Genomic DNA, 13200 nt, shown 5'->3' on the forward strand with positions numbered 1-13200 from the left:
CACCACCTCCTCCTCCCTCCTTCCTTCCCCTCTAGTCCTCTGTCTCTCTCACTGTTCCTCTCTCCTCCTCCCCCTCCTCTCCTTCTACCTCATACAGACGAACATGCAGGCGTGCATGTGAGGGACTGAGGCGCACACGGGATCGCAGATGGGTTTGGTTATGCAGCAGCGATTCAGATCTTTTCCAGGAACCACTGTCGTTGACCAAACAGTGCAGCCTGCCTGTCTCCCTCCCTCCCTCTCCTCCACCTCCTCCACCTCCTCCTCCTCAGGTCGGAGCTCACTTCTCCTCTCTGACAGCAGCGGAGCAGATCTGCTGCCTCCAACGCTTCTCTCCGTGCAGGCGCTTCTGCTGCTGCTGCTGCGGACACGAGGGAGTCGGGCCGCTTATGAAGTGGGGTTGGTTGGTGGAAAAAAACGGACGAGGGGGGGGGGGGGGATTTAACACATGACATGAATGTAATTTGGATAGCAATATGCGTTGAGTGATGGCACTGGGGCGCAGAGGGCACAATTTTACGCTTCATTCGCAACGGTTCGTCGGGGCCAAATGACCCTGAACGCGGCCGATTGTGCGTCGTGAAGTCAGCCAGCGGTTCCACAGCGGGCCCACTGCGGGCTGCATGCCACGATGATCGCCATTTGATTTAGTTTAAATGTTTCCTTTGTTTTTTGTAAATATATTTTTAAATGTATCATTTTAAAGTCACCACAAGAAAGATTAGTTATTTATAAAACTAGAGGTTGTGTGTCAGAAACTGAGGTGAGGGATAACTTCAGAGGCATTTTAAGTTTTCTTTTTGATATAATTAATAATTATTTGATTTCTTCAACAGTCTAATGATGCGGCTCCAACATTTTTCTAAATTTGAAATTAAAATCACGCACGCACGCATTTCCCCCCGCAGGTTCCCTTCTGTCGAGGTCTAAATAACATGCAGCGTTTTCCCCTTTAAATCACAGCGCGTTGAAATGTATATTTTACAAACGTTCACTGTTAAAATTACGAATTGCCATCACATTATATAAACTGTACACGCACATATTAGTGATTTGACACATGCTTAATTTTATTCATGAATTACAGTTAGTTTTTTTTTTTTTTTTTGTAATGTCAAGTCAGACAAACAGACAAAAACCATAAAATCAGGATTAAATCCTACACAACTGTGTGCCATCCAACATAATAACATCGGTCAATATCACCCAGAAATGTGCTATTAAAAAAATGTAAATCCAAGTATTTAAATTGAGCTTTTAATGAACTGGTCCCTTACTCTTAAACAAGTATTCACTGTGTGAGCGTTGGAAAGATGGTATTAATATTTTTCCTTTTTTTTTTTTTTTTTTTTTTTTTTTTTTTCTCTTGAGCTCCATGCACAAGATAAAATAATGTCCATAGCAAAAGGGGAAACACCCAGTAATTCAGACCAGGCAACCGCGTTCGTTCACAATCTGCCCTTTATTGAATTCATTCAAGCAAGTGCATTTCATGCTCACACCGCTCCGCACTTCATCTTGTGATCAACGGTCCCGGTTCTAATGGGAACCTGCAGGCCGGTGAGAGCGCGGACCGGATCAGCTGCTGCTGCTGCTGCTGCTGCTGCTGGTGGTGGTGCTGGTGCTGGTGGTGGTGCTGGCAGGTGATGCGCAGGTGTTCCGTCACTGTGGCAGCGCCACACAGCGCTCGGCCTTTTATTTAGTGCTGCTAGTTTAATCACTCATGGAGTTAACAGGCAGCAAGCGCAGGATGCGAGACTTGCAGCCAGAAGCTGCAGTGTGTTCACCCTGACGCACACACACACACACACACACACGCACACAAACACACTTCAATACTTAGACGTGCAGTATTTACACGTGGAGCTGCTAACAGGCGCCCACCCCTGCAGAACAAATGGTTTTCTTTGGGGGGGAAAAAAAAAACACGGACTCACGTTCTGCGGTGATAAAACTGCTTTACAGCCCTGTTGCATGCGTGTGTGATTCAGGGAAACAAATATCTGATGACTCCGAGTATCCCCGAGTGTTTCGGTAGCCTGATTTATGGCAGCGGACCAGACATAATGATCATTTAGCCGAGGTCTCAACCTGCCGGAGCTGCAGACTTCTCTCTGTCTGGGGTGTTTTCAACACTGACTGATCGGCAGCTACACGATCCTGTAATGTTAGAATCCCTCGGCCTCAGGTTTGTGGGGGGAGGAAATTCTCTTGAGACGATGGTGTTTGGCTGCAGTATGTTTTCTTTATTATATAGTTGTGAACGTCTGCGTTTGTGACTCCGCGTATTTAAAAAAATATATATATATTATCACGTATTTTGGGAAATTAACAGGAAGAGATAAAATTCGTAGATTTGCTCTGAGGACTGTCCAGTCTTTTTCTTTTTAATCTTTAGAGTGTGCAAACACCATAAATAAAGCTGGGGATATAACGTGTTTTATATTTCCACTGGCATGTTAAGTGTGCGGTTCATGGTCTCTGGCCACAAGCACGATTCCATCTCCTTTCATTTCAGCGGGAAAAGCATCCCCAGTTTTGCATACAATTGTTTTATTATAGGAGCCATGCAGACTCTCTCGGTTTCTTTTACATCTTGGGCTGCTCAGGCTCACTATTTCTGGAGAGAAAAAAAAAAAAAAATATATATATATATATATATATATATATATATACATATATATACATATATATATTTACATATACATATATATATATATATGTATATATATATATATATATACATATATATGTATATATATATATATATGTATATATATATATATATATATACATATATATGTATATATATGTATATATATATATGTATATATATATATATATATATATATATATGTATATATATATATATGTGTGTGTGTCAGTTTCCTGGCACAACGAATAAAAGCATCCCCTGTAATATGAGAGCCACCTGCAGGGAATAATGGTGCATTAACACAGTCACACACACACACACACAGAGAGAGAGAGAGAGAGAGAGAGAGAGAGAGAGAGAGAGAGAGAGAGAGAGGTGAGAGAGAGAGAGAGAGAGAGAGGGAGAGAGAGAGAGAGAGAGAGAGAGCACGCAGAAGAAAAGCTCTGCCGTAATATGTTCGCGTCCTCACAGTACAACATTCCGTGAGATGGTTTTGTGAAGAAGTCACCGCTGATGTCAGATGTTCAATATTTCAGCCCACTGCTTGTATTTATTTCAAGTCAAATTGAATCACAAATCTGATTGATGGAAACAGACTCGGATACAGCAGCGTGTTTATTCAGTGTGCTTTTACTCCTTTGCATATTACTACAGTTTTCACCAAATATAAAACAAACATTGCATACAGTTAATTTCCTCTATCCCCCTTGTATATTGTATTTTTTTAAAAAATATATCTTTATTTTATTTTATTTTATTTTTTAAAGTGCATTATATTTAGCACATTTTAAAGCTCAGTAATGAAATCAGCCAATTAAAACACGTCCTTCCTATTCGGCCGCCGCTGTAGGCCACATGAAAGATGTGGTTGATAAGTGTGAAGGAAGGAAATGGAAGTGTGGGATGTTGCGGAGAGAAAACGACTGCCGGCAGCTTCTTAAATATTTCTCATCGCCGGATACTTCCACACTGAGGGCGCATTGACGCAGTGGCGTGACTAATTTTTTTGGAAGCCCTGTGTAACTAAGTTGTATATTCTGACCTCCCAACTCCACTCTCTCCCCCCCAGCCTCCTCTGGTTGCGGCGGGGGGGGGGGGGACACAAAAAATAAGTTTGTGCTCGTGGCACAATGGGCGAGACTGTTGTCCCGTTGTCGGTAAAATGGGGCGCGCAAGATATTTGTGAACGCAGAGGTCAAAAGAAAAACACGGAAGGGACGCGAGGCCACATCCTAACTGCGCTGGCAACATTAAACTTTAGCCTCCCCGGCTGGGCTGTAGCCCGTGGCAAAGTGGCTTGATTGAGGCCTTTGATGGGCATTAACGCAGCGTGGCGAGGCGGCTTTGTTGGGGGAATGGCAGCGAGAGCTCCAGCGGGAAGCGGAAAGGGAAGGAGCGAGGCCCACGAGCTGATCTGATTTAATTTCACATAAAAGGCTCGCTGCGGTCTCACAGAATCCGCTTGGCCATCATACAGTGTGCATGTTTGTGGTGTGTGTGCGTGTGTGCTCAGCGGAGATTTGTTGGAGCATTTTCTGAAACACAAACAGCACTGTTTCTTTCCGTACACATCGCACATGGCCGAGACACAAGATCAGAGGGGCAAATTTCGGTGGCAGAAGCCAAATCAGGAGCGTTTGCAGCCACTATCTGGCATAATGGCAGGTGTCCCAGTCCGCAGGCAAAACATCTGTAATTATTCCTGACCAACCTTTTCCTGCCTCGTGCACAAGGAGCTCAACTCTGCGCCAGTCTGGAGAGTGGGAAGATAAACTCCTTGTCAAAACATCTCCCAGTGTTTCTATTAAGAGGTCGCAGTCCTCCACCTGTGGTCACACTTTGATTAATGCTCCGGTGTTTCCCTGAATGTTGTTTGAGCGATTTACGGTTAAAAAAAAACAAAACAACTAAACCTTTCAAAGTTCTTATTATGGACTTATCTCAGGCTGCTCTGCACCAGGAGGTCATTGTTGTGTGTGATATCAAGTGTTATTTTGCGTATTAAAACCTTAAGTGAGGCACAAACTACTCTTCAAGCCCCAAGAAACAAACGGGAAAAGAGCGATACGCTGATTTGCAGACTTTGGATGAGAAAGTGTGACCCTCAGGATTACCATCGCGGACCATTGAGAAGCAGACGCGGTCGTAAAAAACGTATTTTATGGATTTCCTAATGTGCTTAATTCAAACCTTTTAACGTTTACGACGCTCCTCGTTTGCCGTCTGATCAACATGGCATGTTGGCAAATGCATTTTCACTGCCCGACGCAAAGTAAAAACATCTCTGCTGTAAAAACGTAAGCGAGGAATGTGGTGAAATTACAATGTTTTCCAAGCAGCTCGCAGTCGTGGTTGGCCAAAATACGGGGAGCGAGTCAGTGACACGAGAGAGCAGATTTTAGGAGTACTTTCTGCAGACAGTGGAATATACACACTGCATATTCTGATTAACTTAGTGTGGAGATGTCCAGCAGCTATGTGGATATTGCATATTAATCAGCATAATAAGTCACTGCATCACTTTAAAGCGGTGTGATATTTCAGGCCTATCCCCGTGTTTTATTTCTTCCCCGGAAAATCTCCCATTCCACCGGTGGACGAGGCCGCTCTTACCGTCAGTCACTTGCTCAACAATGGAAGACAAGAACACCAGGAAGTGGTAAGTGTCACATGGCTTTTACAATTTAATTTATGTTCTTCAATTACTGCATGAAGAAGAAAAAAAAAATGCTTTTATGGTTCATTTTCAAAATGGACGACATAGCCCTTACGTTGTCCTTATTTTTTTTTAGTGTAACAATGAAATACATCGCATTTTTTTCATGAGTTAAAGTTTTCCACTTTTACATTAAATCCAGTTGTGCTGATGTGCAGCTGATGTCAGACAAAGGTTGCGCCACTTATGGGAAGCCTAAATCTTTGCTGGCATGTGAACGTATCTTTGTGATGGTACCCATATTTGTTCTACGCTAATGTGATCTAGTTGAACTCCAAGCCGGGCTTCTTTATGAGCGCTCGCTGTCGATTTTCTGGCACACGGCGAGGCGATAACACACTGAGCGCGTTGATCAAAGTCAGAGAAGTGGAAGAAAATTCTGCACAGATGTGCAAAAGCTGTCAAGGCTCTCTGATTCATGAACAAGAGAATGGGACTGGGGGGGGTTGACAATAAATGATGTCTGATTTGAAAAATAGAAATAAATATTTAAAGACATTAGGATGGTTATTAAAGCATTGTGACAACAACACTTTTACCTCCCAGTCAGTAGGTGTCGCTCTCACTCCTGCGTCACTTTCTTTTTGGTCTGGTTGCCTGGCTGATAAAGCGAACAACAGAATTAGAAATGATGTAATAAGGCAACAGGTGCTAATAATTTTATATGAATTTAGAACAATCCCTCCAGGTCCATGTCTTGGCGAAAGATTTTTAGGGTTTATGTATTACTTGGTTTCAGTCACCGCTAATGCTAACGTAACTAGACAGGAATGGAAGTTGCCCAAGCTGCCGTCAGCTGTTGTGTAGCTTGTTTAGAGTTGCTGAATCGTACTTTCATGCCTGTTTTTTGTTTGTTTCTTTGTTTGCTTGCTTGCTGGTTTATTTGTTTTGTTTTGTTGCTCCGACATTTGAAACAGATGGAACCCATACATTTACATTATCGGCCATTTCTCCAGTTACACCAAAGCCTGGCAGGTCCTGAGATTCCGATCTTGGTGACAATAAATGACATCATTAAACGTGTCATCAATGTTGTTATACCACTGGCTCAGAGAACCTCACTCAGATCTATATTAGTATATAATAGTATAAATATTGCCATCATTTTGGACCCTGTAGTTTGGTCTTTAAATTGTTTACCGCCATAAACTGTCATTCTGCACTTTTTAACAACTTCTGTGGGTGTGTTTATTATTTGTTTGTCTGTTTGTCTGCTAAAAACTCTATTCTTGATGGGTGTTCTTAAGAAACAGTTATTTTCTGCTCATATCAAATTCACTTTTGAATTTGAAACCAATGTGTTGTGTCCGTGTAAACTGCGCCCATGTGTGTGTGTGTGTGTGTGTGTGTGTGTATCATGTTGTCGGTTTGGGTTGTGTCTCCTCTGCACCGGACCATCTTCACACTGTACAATCCTCCCCCCGGTCGACACACGGCGGGCCGAGTTCTGACTCTGCGGTATGCGCCTCTGCGCCCTCTCCTGCGAGACCCTGCGCCGAACGGTGGTAAAAAACACACGTGCGGGCCGGGCCGGGGTCGCCGCCGTCTCTCTGCTATCCCCCGATTCGGCACTGTTTGAAGGCGAGGCAGCGGGCTTTTTGTGCGCTGCTGAAATTGGTTTCACATGAGCGGGGGACCTAATTGCGTCAGCAGATTTTCTAATCAAATTCAATAAAGGAAGAGGCCCAAAAGGACAAAAAACAAACCTCAGTGGTCGGACTTCTCTTGAATTCAATATAAGTGCCTTAGATAAGGAGAGGGGGGTGGGGGTGGGGAGGGCGTGGGGGGTATCTATCTGATCTATTTTCACTTTTTCTAAAGGCGCAACTGTAGTTTTGGTGGTTGAATAGTGTTGGTATGTGCAGCAACAGTGTCAGTGAAACATCTGCTTGACTTCAAGTAGACAAGCTTCAAACATCTGGTACCGATAGAGGTATGTCAAGGGCTGCGTGTGTGTATGTTTGGACTGCATGTGTGGTGTACAGCGTGCGCACACGGATGTTAGTTAGTGCAGATCAACTGCCGCTCCTCCCCTCGCCGGGCTTGACGTTTTAATTGTTCAAATGACTGTTATGTCATAATGACTTCTTATGCTGTTTAATTGGCAATTTATATTATAGGAAAAAAAAGGTTTTGTGCGCTGGTGCTTTCGTATCTTTGTCTTTTTTTTTCTTCCAGTCTTGTTTGTTTCCACTGCACAGTATGAATTCATTTTCAGGTCCCTTATTTTCCTTTCTTAAAACAACTTGGATTCGGGCTCTGCAGGCCGCGCAGGAGGCCTGGAGATAGTGCCCAACCCGTCCTGACCCTCTGTATGCGCAGAGTGCACAGATGAAAGTTTATTAGGATCTGGAAAAATGTTCCCATATGCGACGACTGCCCTCGGACTGTGGTGTTGACGTTGACGGTTCTGCCTGTGGAGATATGATCTGTTGAGAGAATTATCCTGCTTCATCAGATTCAGAGCACACCCAGCTGGCACTTCCAGCGCCAATAAAGGGAGGAGTGTGTGTGTGTGTGTGTGTGTGTCTGTCTGTCTGTCTGTCTGTGTTCTTGTATTTACTGCATAGTCAAGACTGTAAGTTTTCAATGTGAGGACATTTTTGGGAGATGATGACACTTTGGCTGATCCTCACAACATTATCACTAAATTTCAGAGTGAGGGCTTAGAGTTGGATGCGCTGTGTTGAGGTCAGGTTCTTGGTTACGGCTCATCAAAAGGAAAGTATTAGGTGACTATCCAGTCGGTGCCCTTGATCAATGCACTGATGAAGATCTGGATCTGGTCCCTGGAAGCTGCACAGAGGCCTTCACTGAGCTTCTTCTTCTTCTCTTTCTTCTTCTTCTTCTTCTTCTTCTTCTTCTTCTTCACGAAGAAGCCAGACTTCCGTCTGGCTTCACACGGGAGGCAAAATCCTCGGATTCTTTTTCTAACATGTAAAGAACTGCTAATAAAAAAACAGCCAGGAGAAAATCAAAAAATCTTCTTCTTCTTCTTCTTCTTCTTCTTCTTCTTCTTCTTCTTCTTCTTCTCTCCTGAAAGTGTGTGATTTAATGGCAAATAAGTCCCTCTGTGATGTCACAAAGGGCACTGACATCTCTCCGGCCAGGTTCCACTCTCGCAGTCACAGTGTTTTTGTCCCTTTCCGAATAGGTGGAAAGTACAACAAAGTACCAGTTAAAACAGGAACATGTTTACTGTAGGAGGCTGTAAACAGAGGGCTAAATATGGGTAAGTTACTAGTTTCCTCAATTGAATGGCAATAAGAAAATCATGATAATTTTAATCAGACATAGTCAGACATCCCCCAGGATATGACAGAGTCCCCATAAATGTAAAGTGATCTCCATTATTCAAACAGTCTCTGAAACCTTTAAGACTGTACACATGTCGAGTTGTTGACTGCGATCCGACAGCTTATGTTGCTGTTGTGAATGTAACAGCGTATGTTGATGATGTTGAATACATTAGCAATGTGTGTGTTTTTTCTATGTTGCAGAAACTCTTGCGCCACACTCGAAGAAAAAGCACTTCTGGTCCTGCAAAGCAATGCGAAGGGGCACCGGTGCCTCGATTAGTTCTAGGTAATTTCTGAGAGTGTTTGCGTGGTTAAAGTCTGACCTGTAAATAGAAACTCATTTAAGTCTGAACGCTAGCCAAGTCAAAAATAGAAGGACATGTGATACTAATGCGCAGCAGCGTGAGGATCCTTCGGAAACACCTCATCCACCTCCGAACCACCTCGGAGACACGTGCTGCGCAAATAGGTTGCAGGCTGCAATCTCCAAGACACTGTATTCAGAATAAATTACACCAATGTCCAGCAATTTGCTGCCTCCCCGCCCACCGCCACAGCTGCACTAACGTCCAGATGCTGAAAGTGTTGCTTGATCCCGTCATGTTTGCGGTTCCTCTTCCCTGACTCCGCCATGCGCTTTGTTGTCGTTGTTGTTTTTTCACGAGCACTCGTTTAAATAAATTAAAAACTACTTTGTGAATCTCTATCGATGACAAAGACTTACTGACAGAATTATTTAGGCATATTCATTGTTTTTGAAAATACCTCAACGCCTATTGTGAACTTGTTTAGTGTATTTGTGATCGTAATACATCTCAAGCTTGTTTAAACTTTGTCCTGCAGTCTCAACAGTACTTAGAGAAATAAAGACAAACCATTCTTGTGATCCGGTTGACAAGGCATTACATTTATTGAAACTTGAATCTTGTAAAAAAATTTGGTGTAAAATACAATCAAATGAAGTGCTTTACTCAAATGACAAAACTCTGTTATATCCTGGTCACAGCTTACACCTCTGTTTACTATTGTTTCTGATCTCCTTCACTGACAACGGTTGACTTCAATTGAGCCTCATCCCATAATGATGTTAAGCTCATTGTGTAAACAACTGTGGCAAACAGGTCTGGTGTGATTCGCCAAAACCTGCTCACGTTTATCTTGTTGTCCAAAATAAACGGACTGTTTGGATTAGTTGAATTTAATTAAGCCTATTTTCAGCGACTGGGGAGGCTTTTTTTTTTAACACCACAATTTTGGTGTGTTTTGTTTGCCTGTTGGCTTGTGGACACGTTTTTATTTGTATTTGGGGATGAGTTGTCGCCGCTCGTTACTGCCGCTGCCTGCAGGAGTTCCGAGCTGCTGCTCTCAGAGAAAGTGATTGAAACAACGTAGTAGAAACTGTAAATGAAACCATGTGAGAAAACAAATTAGTAGTAGTTGTTGTTTCCTGCCAATTGATAGGTAATGAGGTCTATTACAGGTCTATTACACAATGATTTATTTTTTCTTCATTTAAACAGGTTTTTTTGATAGGATGATTTGATGTGGAATGTCGACATAATATTTGACTCCTGGACTTTAGCGGGAAGACGGGGAAGGGTTCTGTAGAACAGTTTCCTAAAACACGGGTCGTCCTGAGAAACGTCGCCGTGATCAAAGCCCCGCGCTCGTCTTTTGATCCCATCGCGGCTTTGATTGGAGGAGGCAGGGCTCTGTGCATCTCCGGCCTCGGCCCATTGTGCAGCAGAAGGCCGCAGCAGACCCTCCTGTGTTTATTTTGCTGGGCAGATCGGAGTCTCACAGCGAGGCGCTCGCTGTCAACGCCGTGACCTGCACGAACTCGGGCCGCCGGACGACGGCGGGACCCCGGAGCGCAGCGCCGTGGCAGCATGTGGGATGGTCAGTAGGGTCAAAGGTCATGCCCCGGCGCAACACGTGTACACAACGTGCAGAAATGGCTTCTCCCAGTTTTGCTTTAGATTTAACCAGGGAACTGTTTGAAAAGGAAAACTGGAGAGGGGGCTGTGAATTTGGAGAGCAAGCAGTTGTTTAATTCTATGTGGTGTTTTTATGTATATTTACAAGGTACACATTTCTGTTAACTCCGCCTTTTTATAGTATTTTGGAGGTTTTTGGTATTTTAATAGAAACTCAAAGAGAAACAAAGACTGTTTTTAGCGTGAAAGTGTTTTTTCCCCACCATCTATTGATCTTTTCCAATAAGATAAACCTTTTGTTTGCCGCGCAAAAGAGGAGGAAGGTTTTATTTCTATTGAGCACGCTGGCTGACGAAATGAGAACAGTCCAAATTTTAGCCAGAAAAATGAGTGTCTTGCACATGACTGCATACATGTTGACTTAATCATCCATCATGTGTTCATGTGCTGTGGAACAGTTGCTCGTCGCTGATCCAGACCAGTGAAAGTGGCTCCTGCAGTTTGTGCGTAAAATGATCAAATTCCTCACACACGGCTCGATTGCTGTAGATTTTATTAACCGTGTTTGGTTTGTTTGTTTCGGTTTATCACAAGTCAAGAAAGGATGAAAAGGCAGTCCATGTCATTTGTCACGGTCAGAACTCGCGCTTAAAGCCCCCTTTAAAAAAAAAAATGGAACACTTCATAAACCATAAAAGATGATCACTGCCTTTCCCCTGGAATCACCGTGCAGGACTAAGTGATTGATGCTTATCTCAGTATTTAAGACGTGGGGCTTACGCTGTCTCGTAAAGATGGTGATTCAGTGACTGGGATGGGGGTGGGGGGGCTTCAGGAAATTCTGGCGCTTGCGTCGCTACCTCTGTTTTATCATTGTTTTTATGCTGATGCAAGGAAAGTGGGCATTTGGCTACAAACATAAAAACAACAACTCTCGCAGCTTTAAATTTATCAGGTTAATTGATTGTGAAGATGAATAGATAAACTGCAAAAAAAAAGTGACAAGGACAGAAGATGTGGAAACTCGACTGCAAGTTTCAACTTCTGCTGGAACTTCTGCTTAAGGTCCCCAAGAAACAAACAAAAACAAACAGCATATTTAGCCCTCTGTTTTGAGCCTCGCTCCAAAAACAAAACAAAACAAAGATTAGTGAGTTGCTTTTAGTGTGTAAAGGGAAAAAAACAAGGCAGTTTCAGAATGTGTAACCAACACCTGGCTGGACCTGTTGACACTAACCCAAGGAGGGTGTCAGTGCCCTTTGTGACATCACAAATTACTTTTTCTTCCAAAACTAGATGGTGTTTAGTTGTTCTCTTCTCCAGGGAGTTCACTGTCAGGCTACACTGTTGAATTTAGCATCATATGGAAAAACACTTTAACTACTTGAGAATAATACTATTCCTCTGGTGATATTTTATTTAATGTCCCATTGGAACTCCAACAAAAAAGGTTTTGTTGTGCAGTTTGGCTTGTTCTCAGAGGCCATTAACCAATGAATGCCTCAAACTTTTTTTTTCCTTCTATTTTTTGTATAATTAATACAAATTAGGGCAAGATCATCCATACTTCCTATTTTTGACTTCGGCCTGGGGCGTCTGCTCGTGTGTGACAAAAGCAGCAGGATCGATGGCCAAGACTGGAGCCCATCTAACCTTTCGAGAGAAGGTCAGCAGCACGAGGGAAACAGAGGGCTCACTCACCACTCTAATATTCCGGAATGTCCCGAAAGATGCACAAGGAGCGGAGAAAAAGACTATTCAAACACGATGCTAATCAGAGTCATGTTCTTCATTTAATTTAAGAGGACATTTGCACAGACATAGGTCTCCTCATCCCACAATGCCACTTTTTTCCTTTTTTTTTTTCATTCTGGGAAGTAGAAGGCATCATTTTCGAACAGCGCTTTACTATTTATTGCAACACATACTACTGTCTTCATGAACCAGTCATTGGGCCTTTCCTGCTATTCAATGAATAAATGAGTATTCCTGTAGTTCACTGCAAAGAGTTGGAAGGATTTGCAAAAGTAATGTGATGCTTTTGTTTATTTTGCTGTTAGGTCTTTGTTAAGTTCTGTGATGATGTGCTAGAAATTCTTCTTCTATCTCATGGAATTATATATATTCACATGAAATGTGTGGAACATGTCAATAATTTGGTATTTTACAAGTAACAGTATCAGCAGTGATAAGTGATTTAATTAACAATTTATTGTGTGTGTTTGTGTGCGTGCGTGCGTGCGTGCGTGTGTGTGTGTGTGTGTGTGGACCTGATCTTAAAAAAAAAAAGATTATGTTGTACGTTGCAGAAAACACTTTGTGCTCTTCATTGTTCTGTCTGTCTGTCTGTCTGTCTGGTCAGCCCTCTGCTTGCCCACAATGCTGCTCTGATACAACACAGGGAATCTGCCTGCACACCCGCACGCACGCACGCACACACGCACGCACGCACGCACGCACGCACGCACGCACGCACACACACACACATATCACAAAACCGTTAATGAAAACAATAAGACTCGAACCTGCACGTTGTTGTTGACAAGTCAACAGTTTCTTTTAGCGATGGTTCTTTGAATTTTCTTGGTCTTT

Source organism: Nelusetta ayraudi, unplaced genomic scaffold (genome assembly GCF_046127955.1).
Source record: "Nelusetta ayraudi isolate G7.1 ecotype Tasmania unplaced genomic scaffold, CSIRO-AGI_Nayr_v1 ptg000002l, whole genome shotgun sequence".
Classification (NCBI taxonomy): Eukaryota; Metazoa; Chordata; class Actinopteri; order Tetraodontiformes; family Monacanthidae; genus Nelusetta; species Nelusetta ayraudi.